At 34.7% G+C, this 16,365-nt stretch overlaps 1 pseudogene; it reads right to left on the reverse strand.

The window, feature by feature from the left end:
• Positions 1 to 6,106: 6,106 nt before the first annotated feature.
• Positions 6,107 to 14,250, reverse strand: LOC121760470 (annotated as a pseudogene).
• Between the last annotated feature and the right edge of the window lie 2,115 nt (positions 14,251 to 16,365).

Below are 16,365 nucleotides of genomic sequence, written 5' to 3' on the forward strand. Positions count from 1 at the left end.
CTCCAGCTCTAACCGTAATATAAAAAAAGGGAAAATAAAATAAAATTCCTTCTGCATTGAAGATTAATTGCTATTTGGGTAAAAGGGTTGGGTTTGGCAGAGAGGCACTCATGCAGGCTCTTTCTATTTAAAGTTACTGCATTATTTTCTTTTTGTCTGTTGCTCAATAATATTTTCAATACAGTAAAATTAAGGATGAGTGGTGAAAAATTGAAAATGGATGGTGAAAATTGCTTGGTGAAGAAGATGCCAGTAAGTCAAGCTGTCTCCTGCATGGAGGCTATGGTTTGAGGGAAGCTAAATTTGTGGGGCCTTTCTTTTTATATCACTCACCATCTACTGTTTAAGTGTCATGTGAATGAGGCTCTTGATTGAGATGTTCAATACATATATCTTTGGGAAATAAAATATTCTCTTTTTTATGTAAATTTTTCTATGGGAAATTCATCTAGTGGTCAAAATTATTGTGAATGTGACATGAGAGAGTAACTCGATAGATGGTAGTACTATAACTTATTTTGTTTTTATAGAGTACTACATATAAATTATTTTTTGGATCATTGACTAAAGTCATTGAAATGTTTAAAAAAAATTATAGATAATATTTGTGTATCAAATGTTGAAACGTGTAAAACCTAGTAAAAATAATCATAAATTCTAGTAGTAATCCGTATTTCTTAGGCTTGGATTATTCTAATCTAGAAAAGGTGTTGTGAAAACATTCGTAGCAATATTTTGATGAAAGCAATTGGAGACTTTGTATATATAATTTTGTTTTGAGGTGCAAAATTGTTTACTCTTTCTTTAATAATTCGTCTCTACACCTGAAATTAAAATGCATAAACGTAGATGATTAGTATGCTAAGGGGCTGTATGGTTTGCAAAATTATATTACTACTACTTTGGAATTGAATATGTATTGTGTTTAGTTCATGATATTGTATCTAACAATTCAATCCTAAATGGATAATCATGTGATTAATTAGTAATAGTCACCATCTTCTAATTAAAATAATCTCAAAACTCAATCATATATTACCACTGCCCCTTAAAAATACAAACTATTTCTATTTTGGGTCGGCCCTAAAAAATAGAAAATTTTGAATCTTTAATATATTAGGGCGTGGACCCCACAATCCAATAACACTATATTTTCTACCTTTGATCTCTTCCTCTATTTTACTTTACCCATTTCTCCCTCTCTTTTACTTTACCAATTATTTTCTGTTACTTTACCAATTTTGTATTAAAACTAGTGTCGTTTTAAAAGTTTTTATTTTTCGAGGACGGCGGTAGTATTTAATTTTATTTTTTCTGATATTCCTTGAATAAACTTTTCAGAAAAAATATTTGTTTGAAGAGATGAAAAAACCACTTCAAAAATACTCTACATTACACCTCTACAAAAAATGGACTTAGTAAAAATAATTTAATTCCACAATTGATGTCGTGCGCAAAGACAAGTAAACATTCACGTGAGTTCGATAAAATACATTAAATTCGAACTTTAAAATAAAGAGGGTATACTTGATTGTATTAATTGCTAGGTCTATATATAATTTAATTTTGTATAATCATGAAAGCGTTGTCGGTGAAAAGCTGAATAGATATTTATGTCAAAATAAATGAGAATAAAAATGCCACAGAAACACACAGGATATTTTGCCCTACCCAAGTTATGAGCTAATTTAATTAAGGTTAGGTCGGTATATTCTCTGTAGCAATATAATATCAATATTTTGTAAACAGAGAAAAGATAGCAATATAATATCAATATTTTGTAAACAGAGAAAAGATAGAGAGGTAGGAGAGAGAGAAAGAAGTTGGCATCAGGTGGAATTATTTTGGATTTTTAATGTACTGCATTTTAATTGTTAGGAAAGCAAAAGGACAAATTTTTTGCTAAAGGCTAAATATGATTTCTAGTAGTAGTAGTTTATATTCTAAATGTTATTTTTATTAAAGCCAATCTACACATATAGAGACAGAGTCGCACTAGTCGGTCAGAAATTTTTTTGGACAGATGAAAATAGATATAAGTAGTGTAACAAATTTTTAGGGACAGGGGAGTATTAGATTAGAAAATTATGTACCTGATTTAACTTTATTGGAAATCATCAACTAACTACGAATACAATATCACCATGAGGGTATTTTTGTTCAATCATTTCTATTACCACAATAATATTATCAACTTATATTATCAAACTTAATATATAACACTTTAAAATGCATGGAACCAAAGGTAAAAGACCATGCAAACGTGATTCACATCACTATTTCTTGAGAAATTGCGGATTGTATATAGTAGAGTATGATATAATTTGTAGTGTCTGAAAATTATGGAATTGATCATAAGTCATATAAAAAATTCCTCTTCTCCTTCAATTAATAGGTTAAAGTTTGAGTCATTAAAATTATGAAGGTTGATGAAAAACTATAATTGATCTTCATAATATTAGAAGATAAAGAAAAAATGTTTTAAATAATAATTTTCCATTATTAATTATATATACTTTAATTCTAATTTTGTATTATTAGTTCAATTCAATAATTATTGAACTGCACCTAATTAATGTTTATATCTTTTATGTAACAATTCAATATCCGTATTTAGTAAACGATAAATAATGAGATTATAAGTCTTGGTCTAATTGATATTTTTTGTTAGAACTAAGTTTATTGATATGTAGTAATACACCTAATTAATGGGATATATTTATTGGTACACTTGCAACAATTAAACATAAATACTTCATGTATACTTGTAACATAGTACTATGAAGATTCACCAAAAGGGTATCAATTAGTAGAAAACATCAAGAAATTACCTAGCGTACGATTATATAAATAGATTTGTACACATAAAATTGGAATCGTATATTTGATAACCTGACTTATAATCTTCAACACAAATTTTATGTTCTCAAATAGTAGCTTACAGAATATATATATTGAGGGTATATATTTAATTCAGTGTAATCTTTTTAAGCTCGGCTACAACTTTACTTCCTTTATTGTTTGCATCTACATAATTTTTGGTTGATATTGTTTCTATATAAATGTTAAGGTATACTGTAGCTCCAGCTCAATTCTACTATTCATATTATCATATATTTATTGTCAAAATTATGATACCTGTAAATAAAACCTAAATAAATATGTTGAATTAATGAATACAAACTTATTTTCTTTGACTATGTAACACTATAAACTTATCAGTAATTAATGAATAAGTATTTATGCAATCATAATTAAGTATTAGGAGGGAGAGAAGACAAATTTTGAAAAACCCTAACCCTAATAGAAGCATGTATTATAGGAGGAGGATGGCAGACTTGTACACTTAATTGGATTTATCAAATATGTTAGCTCAAAAAATTAAGTGCATTCATACTACTTTAAACTTCTCTGAAATCAAGACATTCCCAAAAAAGAAATTATTAATTAATGTCTACGAATTCTCTGACCCATTGTTGTTGCCAACAAATGAATAAAGTAGAAGACAATTCATTATTGGATATCTATCTCTAGTGTACAAACTCAACTATTTGAGCACCTTCAAACTCGATATCATCCTTTTGTTTGGCGCAGCATTCATTATTCAATTAAAATGTATAGATGTATCTATATGTTTAGACACACACACACACACACCTACGGCCTACCATTAAAATTGAAACTTGATTTGACTCGGGTGGTACAAAAAAATATTTATGAGTGGCTGAATAATACATTAATGAATCTTGTTTCCACCACGTTAAAAAATCTTGTCTGCAACAACTCTTGTTGCTAAGGATGGTGGGGGACTGCCTTTTGCAATTTGGTATATCATCGTATCATATTTATATATGCTTGCTATAATATCAACCAGCAATCATAATTAATTCTGACTATTGCGTGATATAAGTATAACTGCATATTTATTTGGTTTTTCTATGATGGGACATTGGGACCCCTGACTAATTAAGTAGAAAACCTTCAAAATGGCATTCATTATACTCCTAAAAATATATTTTTTTAAAAATTAAGAGTCCCAATTCTTTCTTATAATGTGGAGTACTAGTGTTTTACAGTAATATATATATAGAAAAATGAATTAGAAATAAATTGAAATGAGCCAACAATGTAAGAATTGGCTTCCCAAATGATGATATCATGCAACAAAACACACTACAAAATTAAAAAAAAATTAAAAAAAAATCTGCTTTTTCATGTTTCCGCTGTTTCCAAGAAGGGGGAAGATGGCTTCTTTATGAGGAGATTCGGGAATCTTGAAAATCAGATTTGTGTTGGCCCAGTGCTTGTTTTGGGGCCCAGCCCACGAACTATGAACAAAAGCAGAAACTAAAGAAACGGAATACTCCTATTTGTTTTATATAATTAGATTATTAAATATTTGATCTTATCCTATCATTTTCAGTGTTTTTGACAAAAATTATCCACCTTACAGTTATTACAAAAGGAACCCAAGGTTCAATTTCCGCTTTTAAATGTCCTGCAACATATGCACAACTACATACATGCGCCAAATAAGTACAGTATAATATTTTTTGTTTGGTGGAGCTTCTTGTAATATACTACTATGACAAAAAAAAAGTAACTCCTTTATTATAGTAGTGTCATATATCCGCTTATGCTTGTAGGGAAAAAATTGATTGGAAATTTTTTTGTTAAATTAATAGAAAAAGTTGAGCTTTTACTCTTTTGTAGATATAGGTGAAGATGTATAAAATAACTAGTTTAAGAAAAAAAATAATGTAAAAAAATCCAACAAACTCAAATTGGATGAGAAAATCCGACATAATTAAATAGTAGCAGTAGTAGTAGACAAAATCAAATATTTACTCTCTCTTTTTTTTAATGAGTTATCATAGTATGAGAAAAATCCAACAAAATCTCCTAGTTCAGGCTATCAATTCATGGCCATACATACATCCCCACTTTTCTCCATCACGTGCTACTCACGTGAGCGTGCCCCCACCCCACAACAACAACCTTTGAAGGGACAGGATCAGTGCAGAGGCTGCCACGTGGCCACGCTTGTGATTGAACTGATTTTCCAAAGTCTTTTTTTAGTAGGGACCCCTCTCTCTCTCTCTCTCTAAAATTCAATACTATTCGACAAAACATATCGAAATTAAAGGCGTTTTTGAATGAAATTTATGCACCGCAAGTGCCATTGACGGATTGAGATAAGAGTCTAAGTTCAAGTCATTTAGAAATAACGTATAGATATTTTAAAAAATAAAATAATTTCTCTGCATAATGCAATCGTTATTATAGTGTAATTAGTAAACCATGTCTCCTAGTACTCTAATTAGCCATAGAGCTTTGTACCCTCTTCGAACACCATCATGCCCCGTGCCCTAAACAACGCACATTCTTGTTGATGGATTTTTTTTATAATTGGACTAAAATTGAATACATTTTGGTTTGTTTCTCTAATTTTGAGTATAAATTTTGAGTGGGTGTTTTACTAGGTCTATCAACTTTCTTTTATTAATTCACTTTGTGCAGTTAACTTATAATTATGTGTAATGCATATTATACAAGAGCCGCACCACACATATATAAAATTAGATCATAGATAAGATCTATATATGACTCTTCGGGAAAATATTCAGAAGTTTTGGACACAAATACTGCATTGATCTCAATTTGCTTATGATTTTTTTAAACGCGATTATGGGGAAAAAATTAATGGTGCTTACATTTTATTTATAATTTAAAAATATATAGATATTTAATAATAATTGAAATGATAAACGTTTCATTTTAATTAGGTTATTTTTTTAAATAAAATAAATTAACTTCTTATAATTACACAGCTCCATTGACCAAGACATACAAAATTCAACTAATCTCACGACAAACCAAATTAACAAAATTGTCCTCCTTACATAGATAGCACACTTACCCAATTTTGATAAAATCATCCATTAAATTGACGAATTTTGATGTTATAGGATTTGTTTTGGGCTACATTCTTTAATCAAAGTTACTTTTCAGTCTGATATAAATTTAACCCCTAAGTTATAGAAATAACTAGATCCAAGTCAATTTAAATTTTAAAGTAGGCCCAGAACCAAGAATCCAAGTTCATTAATCCTATATTCATAAAGGTGTGATAATAAATCCAATCATACAACAAAAATTCATTAATAGACAAAATCATAACAAAAAAAAGAGATATTTCAAAAAAACAAACATTGCACGTCTTAGTACTCCAAAGGCAGCTTCCACAAGTCAGAGCAATCTCCACCTCCGTCATCTTCCGAGGCCGAGTGACCATGACCCGAAATGATCCCGAAAGCGGACTACGGGCCGCGCATGAGATTCAAACGTGACATGGGCCCGGTCTTTTGGTGCGACCCGGCCCGGCCCTATCTTGCAGCCGTTGCCAACTTGGGTGGCATCGAGCTGCCTGCAGGGCCCGATTCTCGGCAATGAGGTTGCACAGTGCGGCGCTGCACATCGCCGGGAGATCTGGTGCCGGCAAGGCACTCTGCGAGGCGTACCTCGCCGGTGACAGATGAGAGAACACACCCACTGTTGCTGTGTAAGTGTTGCGGTGGGTATCTGCCCACACCCACCATTTTTATGTCTGCAATTATAAATAGAAATATATCATCTTTAATTATTGGTACAGATTAAAAAGGAAAGTGAATGATATGTTATGAGATCGAGATAATAACTTATAGTCATATTTCATAACTAATTATAATAAGAATTTAGTAAAACTTAATTTGGAGCGCTGTAAACAAGTAGGAGTATTAATTTTTTTCATTTAATTTTAAAATTTTATTAGTAATAAATACATTATTAGGATTGATAATCCAAAACTATGGTAAAATGTAAATACATAACTTTTTAAACTTCAACTTCAACCTTTTGAAATACTTAGTTAATTAACGAAGTAAATGCACATGGAAAAAGTGTGTCGGCTGGTGAGAATGTTAGATGACTTAAATGCACCCAAATTAATGAAGGATACTGATTTAGAGACATAATATCTCCATGCCATAATAGCCCTATGTTTTTTTGTCATAACTATTTTTTAGATTGAGACTATTTTACCCTAACATTAACAATACCATGAAATATGCACTATTTTGTTCTCATCATCAATATATCCATATATACTATAAAAATAATTGGATAGACAACTACTCACGTTTTAAATTATTTATTGTATCATATATCAACTAATTGAGATTTAAAATTAAGAACATAAATAATCATAAACTCATTTTATTAATATTATCTAATATAAAGAGTTAGGAAGAAAATATTAAAATAGCTTTAAAATTTTAACAACATATGATTATATGATCTTAGTTGTAATATTAAAAAAATTAAGACTTTAAAGAAATTAATTTTTTTGAATGTAAAAAAATTAAAATTAAAATCATGAAAATTTTAAAATACAAACTCAACAAGTATTAATACTCCGCGTCATATATCAATGTTAATTGTTGCATGATATATCGAACTGAGTTAAGAATTATAGTAATATTTATACTAAAATAAGAGAAAATATTAACTACATAACTTAAAAATATTAAATAAACTTTTAAGAACATGCTATTATATTTTTTATCGATGTCCGATTGTAGCATTCCAAACATTAAGAATTTAAATAAATTAAAATTTTAGAACATAAAGAATTAGAATCAAATCCGTAAACTCAATCAGTATGATTATCAAATTTTAATTTGTTGAAAAATATAGTGAATGAGCCAATAACTCTAATATTTTGTAAAGGAAAGGAGAAACCTTTAAGTATATGTCTTTAGAATATTAAATAGATGAGTTAAGAATGTGTGATTATTTTTTTTATTGAGGTTTGATGTAATATTTTAAAAATTAAGATTTTAAAAAAAATTAAAATTTTTGAAAGTAAAGAATTAAAACTATAAAATTCTTAAAATAAAAGCACTAAACTTAATTAGTAATATTATATATCAAATTTTAATTTATTGCATAGTTAGTGGATCCAAGAAGTCTAATCGTACTATTTTATAAAAAAGTAGACGAGTTGAGAGTTTAAATAAATTTATAATTTGGAAAGTAGAGAATTAAAATTTAGATTATGAAAATTTTAAAATCAAAACCGTAAACTTAGTTAATACTCTTACACTCATATACTCAAATTTTAATTTGTTGCATGTTACAATGAATTTGAGCTAAGTACTCTAATATATTACAAAGAAAAGAAAAAAATAAATTATATATATTTATAATATTAAATATATGTATTAAAAACGTGTGATTATTTTGTGATCGGGGGTTCAACATAACGTTCCAAAAACCATAAATTTTAAAAATTATAATTTTGGAAAGTAAACGATTAAAATTGAAATTATGAAATTATTTCAAAACCGCATACTCAATTAGTATTAAAACACCACATATTAAATTTTAATTTGTTGCATGTTGTGAATTTATTAAGAAAAACAGAAAATATTATCCACATATATTCAAATTATTAAAGAGACGAGTTAAGAACGTATGATTATTTTTTGATTGAGCTTCGATTTTAACGTTCCAAATTTTAAGAACTTTAAAGAAAATAAAAATAAAAAATTATTATATTTTTAAAATCAAATTCTTAAATTCAGTTGGTATTATTACATCATATATCAAATTTAAATGTATAGCATGTTATGGTGAATTGTGCAAAAAACTCTCATATGTTATAGAGATTCTTGTGAATAAAAAGTGACAAAAAATAAATTTATCAATATTAAAATTTGCTACAATTTAATTATAATGTAATTGTTTCTGGCCATATGTTATAAATATGATTATTTACATTTAATTAAAGTCAGATAACAAATTTTTTATACTTTATGTAGCTATTTATTTTTTAAAAAATTAAAATTATAAAAACTAATTTGATAAGAAATCCATTATAATTTATTTGCTAATAAAGTATATCATTCCTTTATTAATACATAAATGAACACTAAATATATAGACTCAATGGAATTATAATATTTTAAAACGTTAAATATTTGTGTTTAAATAAATGAATTGAAAGATGAGATGAAAAAAAAAGAATTGTCATCAATCGTAATATATGGTTTGCATGTTAACAAAAGAATTGAATATGCATAATCAGAGCATGTCCTTAAATAAGTGTATTAATGAACAATTTAATGTAAAGGGTAATAAAGTATTTAAACATAATATTATTTCAAATAAAAATAATAATATAATGCACAATTACTATATAGTCTTCATTATGGCATTGCCATTATGTCTCTAAAACATTTTCCATTAATGAATTATGTGAGCAAGTTGCAATTCTTAGAAGATGAAAGATTCAAACAAAAATTTGGTTTGAGAAAATTGAATGCAAGTATGGTCCAAATATAAGGCTGAGAATGGGTAGATTATGATAGTAAAAGGCTAAAATTAGGTGTGTTGTAATTTGAAGTGATATAAGAGAGAATTTAAGTGTAAGACTAGGTCATCCGCAACGTTGTCACTTAACCGTCCCTTAACCGTCCATTAAATTACTATTCATGGGCCCCACTGTAGTTTTTTACTCATTCTCTTAACTAAGGGACAGAACCTGCAACCCTCCGTCCCTTAACCGTCCCTTAAATTACTATTCATTCAATTTCATTTTTTATTTTTTTTCCAACCAAATTTAATTAAAAAAAAACACACTTCATTAAAAATAAAATAAAATTACAACATAAAATAAAAATACAACTTAAAATTCACAAAAAAAACACATTATTAAAATCCTAAAAAAATAAAAATGACATAATTTAAAATACAATTTTATAGAAAAAAAACTACTCTGCCGGCAAATCATCCCCCGAAGGCGTTGGAGGTGCACTGAAGCCGTGAGGAGGCGGAATGCCAAGTTGTGCTGCCATAAACGCAATTCCGTTAAGATAGGCTTGGTATTGGGGAGGCGTCATGCGGGAAGTGTCCTCCACTGCCTCGGCCTTCTTCCGGAGTGGGTTCAACGGAATAATCCTCCCGAATCTGGTATAATCCCTGCGAATACCTCGGGGCGGAGGGACGGGCGTATGCATCCACATCAAAATGGGGTGGTTGGTACCCCCCGGCGTCGACCAACCGGAACCACCACCGAGGACATTGTACATGCCCCCAGTCGCCGGACGCGTTAATGTCGAACCCGCCGGAGCCGCCACAGTCAGAGTTTGCGTCGCCGGACATTTTGTGATGAGATGTTAGATGAAAATTGGAGAGGAAATGGAGATGATTTGGGAATAATAGATGTGTAGTTGTGTGTGAAATGAGGATGAATTAGGAGTATTTATAGAGTAAAAGAAATAATAAATAATAAAAAAAAGGAAAAAGGGTAATATAAAGGTAATATTACTGTTTTTTATTTTTAGATTTTTTTATTTACTTCGATTTTTTTTTAAAAATAATTTATTGGGTCAGCGTGACGATGCCCACTCGCGGGCCAGCGAGTGGGCGTTACGCATGGCGTCGGAGCGCGCCACGTCGTCTCTGCGCGTGGCGAGACGTCTCGCCATTCGTCACGGCGGGACGGAACGCGGAACAGGCTGGGGACGAGACGAGGCGCTGCAACGCGTCACGCCGCCGTCCCGTCCCTTAGTGACGGAATACGGGCCACCCGCGTGACGCGTTGCTGGTGGCCTTAAGGTACCTTGATATTGTCTCCTAGCAAAAGAGGTAGTATGCTCTTGCGAGCTCTTTCTTCTTCTCTCATTGTGGCCAGCCAGCCTCCTTCTGCAACTCCTCTTCGCCTCATCGAACTCCGCCATCGCATGAAACCTATGAAACCGAGCACTAAAGTAATCGGTACATACGCAAAAATGCTCACTAAAAACAAAATACCGATCACTTTCCGACCACAATTAATAAATGCTCTTTTCATGGCTCGTCGCAAAATTTCTAAGCTCGGATTCGCAAACATTCCGAGCATTGTCGGTGCCCATAAGAGCATCCACAATGGTCTAGGACCTCCCATAGCCCTCACATAGCCTTCCCACTGCCACATCATCCAGCACTAAAATCCTCCTGCCACATCATCTGGACATGCAACTGGACATCAAATAGCCCTCATATAGCCTATCCACATCGCTAATAACAATTATATAAATTTAATTTACAATTGTAGCAACATACGAAATTTAATTTACGAGATAAATAAAGGAAAATTGAATAATACTACTAAAATTTCAAAAAGTACAATAATTTTAAAAAAATATATTTAAAAAAATTACATAAATTTAAATAAAAACTAATGTCTTCCAATCCTCCGCGCCCACAACTCTTCAATTAAATCCTTTTGGAGTCGAATATGAGCCTCCGTCTGACGCATGTCGGCATGTGCTTGGATGAGGGCTTCTTCATCGTGAGATACCCCACCTCGTACGTTGGCGGCGGCGACGCCGTGGCTTGTAGTAGCCCATATCATGCTGGTTGCCGTCGGCGACAAATCTTATGGCCGGACCGACGCCCTGGCACTGCTCGTTGAAAAGGGGCGATGAGTTGAGGACGTTTAGGTCGTTGTTCGAACCGGCTATCCCAAAATACGCATGCCAAATCCACAGCCGGTAATCAGCTACGGCCTCGAGGATCATCGTGGGATTCTTTCCCTTGTAGCCGGTCGTGTAGAACCCCTTTCAGGCAGCGGGACAGTTCTTCCACTCCCAATGCTTACAATCCATGTTGCCTAACATTCCCGGGAACCCATGCTGCTCCCCGTGCATCCGCAGCAGATCCTGGCAATCTTCGGGGGTAGGCTTTCGGATATACTGATCACCGAATACTTCAATCACGCCCTGACATAAATACTTCATACATTCGAGGGCAGTCGTCTCACCGATGTGGATGTATTCGTCCCACATGTGTGCAGAAGTGCCGTAGGCCAACTGCCTGATTGCCGCAGTGCACTTTTGAATAGGGGTGTGGCCGGGTTTACCAGCCGCATCGTGCCTGAAGCGGAAATACAGATATCGCTGCTCCAAACCGTTAACAATACGCATAAACAAGTCCCGCATCATCCTAAAACGATGCCTGAAATGGTTGGCGTTAAAACGCGGCTCCTCTGCGAAGTAATCTGTGAACAGGCGCTGATGTGCAGCTACATGATCACGATCAACCACTTGTCGACGGCGGACAACTAGTCGTGGGCGAGGTACCGGCGGCTGCATATAACTCTGCATCCATCGATCAACCTCGCGACTCGTATAGGCATCTAGCTCTTCGTTCAGCATACGCTCGTACTCATCAGCATCCCCATCACTACCACCACCACTACCACTGGCATTACTCATTTCTTAAATTGATCTTGTACAGAGAGAAAGATAGAGAGAGTACTCGTTAAAACAAGTGGTGCGAATGAAAATGACGTCCAAAGCGCGTATATATAGTGCTTTCGAAAAAAAAATTTCTGACGCCGATCCGGGGCCTACAATGGCGCCGTGAGGATCGGCGTTAGAACCGGCGTCATCACACGAATCGGCATGGGTACGCCGAAATTGACGCCGATTTCGCCGACGCCGGTCGCAATGGTTCGGCGTCAGTGAAAAATCGGCGTCGCGGTTTTGACGCCTCCATTGCTGATGCTCTAAATAACATGACCAAAATATTAGGACTGACAAATTTGCTATTTCTACCGAACCCATTTCATTTTACTAATTTTTATATTCAATTAACAAACACTATAAAAAATACTAAGATTGACAAATTTCCGGGCACATGCTATTTCCCACCAATTTTTATTTCTATTATAATAAAATAGAGACTTATATTCCACTAACTTTTAATTACATATTGTGTTGTTGGCAGAAGCGTTGGTCGATTCCAAGAAGCACGACTTTGGGGCCTTGGCGTGCATCTCGCACACCTTGTGCCTCTTGTGGTAGTCCTTGGCGTTCGCCAAAGCCGCCTCGCACCCCTCCACCTGGCACTGCGCCGCCCCTCCTCCTCCGCCGGCCTTACCTCTCTTCGTCGCCCGCGGAGGAGACACGTCCCCCAAATAATGTCTCTTTCCAAGCTTCAAGTAGTCCTCCCATACATGGTTGGGGTTGAAATTACCGTTACGCCCTCGCCAGTCATAAGGACCTCCCACTGCACTGCCACGTTATAAGGACATCCCACTGCACAATGATAGACATCCCCAAGGACATCCCGACAGCCATCCACAATATTAAAATTCACAAATTCACCAAATTAAACAATTTACGGAATTAAACAAGTGGTACGAATGAAATGTAGTTCAACGAGCCGTATATATAGAGTTTGTTTTAAAAATTAAAAATCGGGACGTCTGTCGTGGCACCGCAAAAAGGAGTCACTCTTATTGTAGGCACGAAATTTAAGAAATGTAAATAATAGTGGATTAGAAAAGTTAGTTGAATATGAAACTCACTTTTTCATATTGATTTTATAATAAAATGTGAGTAAGGTGAGTTAATGGAATGTAAGATCTACTTACCATTTATAGTAAAAATGAAGTGTGACTCTTATAGTGGGCGGACCAAAATAATAAAGTGTGACTTTTATTGTGGGATTGAAAGGAGTATTTGTCTCTTAACCGCATAGATCACTGATCACTTGATGGAGAAGTATAAACTATAATACTTCCATTAATCAACACAACTTGATAAAGTATTTTTCTTATATGTAAAAATAAAATTTACAAAATGAGGGATTACACAAAGTAATAATGGGAGTGGTCATTGAGTTTGACCGCATAATATATTATGCAATTATTGAAAGAAAATAAGGGAAGCAGTTGTAACTGAAATTATTTGTGATAAAATGGACTGGTATAGAGGTCAGAAGGGCTGGACACATAAACATAGGGAAATAAATACTAGTACCCCATAAAAAGAATGATGATGGTACTTGAGAAAATAGTTTGTACAAACATGACCCAACACATACACTATATGGTGCAGTGCAGTGTGTGTACATGTGAGTGTGTGTGTGGGAAAGTATTTTCTTGGACTGTGCTACTCTAAGAATGGCATCTCAAAATTTTGGTTAGGAATATACAAATTTCAATACATAATTAAAAAGGGTTCACAATTCCAAAAGGTAACATATTAGGACATCCACAACGCTATCTCTTATCCGTCTTTTAACCATCTCATCTCTTAGGTCATCCATAACGTTGTCTCTTATCCGTCTCTTAACCGTCTCATCTGTTAACTATTCATGAGCCCCACTGTACTTTTCAGTCAATCTCTTAACTAAGAGACAGAACCTGCAACCATCCATCTATTATCCGTCTCTTAATCATCTCATCCCTTAATTATTCATTCAATTTAATTTTTTATTTTTATTTCCAACAAATTCAATTGATAAAAACACACTTCATTAAATAAAATAAAAATTACAACTTAAAATCCTAAAAAAATACATAATTAAATTCGTGGCAAAATAAATAAAAAAAGACATAATTCAACGCTTTCTCTTATCCGTCTCTTAACCGTCTCATCTCTTAGGCCATCCGCAACGCTGTCTCTTATCCGTCTCTTAACCGTCTCATCTCTTAGGCCATCCGCAACGTTGTCTCTTATCCGTCTCTTAACCGTCGCATCTCTTAACTATTCATGGGTCCCACTGTACTTTTCACTCCATCTCTTAACTAAGAGACAAAACCTGCAACTCTCCATCTCTTATATGTCTCCTAACCAGCTCATCCCTTAATTATTCATTCAATTTCATTTTTTAATTTTATTTCCAACAAATTCAATTAATAAAAACACACTTCATTAAATAAAATAAAAATTACAACTTAAAATCCTAAAAAAAATACATAATTAAATTCGTGGCAAAATAAATAAAAAAAAGACATAATTTAAAATATAATTTTATAGAAATTATAAAAACTACTCCGCCTGCGAATCATCCCCGGAGGCGGTGGAGGCGGAATACCAAGTTGTCCCGCCAGATACACAATGCCGGCATGATGGGCTTGAAATTGGGCAAGCGTCATGCGGGAAGTGTCCGCCATCGTGGCGGTGAAGTACATGGACATTAAGGAGAAGGGCGGCCCTTGGGAGCCTGCGTGGCTTGATTCGCCTCAGCCCCTCCTCCCTCTAGCCGCCTTCGCCGCCTTGGTCCCTTGCGGCCGACGGCGCCTACGGGAGGACCCCCTTGCATCGTCCGCCATGCCCTCAACCTCATGCAAGGCAACCTCTTGTGCAGCGCTGCCTGAACCGCCCCCACTAGACGAGTATTGGCCACCCGCCGTGTGCTTCGTGCGCTTCGAGGTCGAGCCCGTGCTGGACTGGACACCGCCGGCCCACCTTGGCTCGTCTTTAACGACCTCCCAAATATCGACATGTTTGGATTCTTTGCCGGTGTCGTCGAAATAGACTCGCAAAATCGATCTCAGAATGTCGGCTCCCGTGGCTCCGCTTTGGTAAGCATCTTCAATGTGCGGCGACGGGACCCCTTCGGCTTAATCTCGTTGTAGGCCTCGGTGACCTTTTCCCAGGTTTGTTGATTCCCGACGATGGGATCGTACGAGACGCTGATCTAGGCGTTGTACACAGCCATCGTGTCCTTGCGGCTGTACGGATGTCGGCCTACATCATCATCCTCCTCGGTCGCCTCTTCCTCCACGGCGTCCAATGCCCTGGAGCTTCCACCGCCTAGTCCTCCTTCCGGAGTGGGTTCATCTGGGTAATCCTCCATAATTTGGGATAATCCCTGTGAATACCTTAGGGCGGATGGGCGAGCGTATGCATCCATATCAAAATGGGGTGGTTGGTACCCCGCCGGCGTCGACGAACCGGAACCCTAACCACCCAATACATTGTACATACCCCCAAGTCGCCAAACGCGTTGATGTCAAACCCGTTGGAGCCACCACCGCCAGAGTTTCCGTCGCCGGATATTTTGTGATGAAAATTGGAGAGGTTAGATGAAAATTGGAGAGGAAATGGAGATGATTTTGGAAGAATAGATGTGTGTTTTTGTGTGTAATGAGAATGAAATAGGAGTATTTATAAAGTAAAAATATATATATATATATATATATATATAAAAGAAATAACGATCGAAAACGGTAATATTACAGTTTGGTTTATTATTATTATTATTATTATTATTATTATTATTATTATTATTATTATTATTATTATTATTATTATTATTATTATTATTATTATTATTATTAAATTTGATTTTTTTAAATGATTTATTGCATCAGCGTGACGAAGCCCACTCGCGGGACGGCGAGTGGGCGTCACGCGTGGCGCCAGCACGCGCCACGTCGCGTGGGCGCATGGCGAGACGACTCGCCATCCGTCTTGGTGGGACGGGGGTCTCGGTGGGATGGTGACAAGACGGGACGCTGCAACGCGTCCAACGTCCGTCTCGTCT

This window comes from Salvia splendens, chromosome 2 (genome assembly GCF_004379255.2).
Source record: "Salvia splendens isolate huo1 chromosome 2, SspV2, whole genome shotgun sequence".
Lineage (NCBI taxonomy): Eukaryota > Viridiplantae > Streptophyta > Magnoliopsida > Lamiales > Lamiaceae > Salvia > Salvia splendens.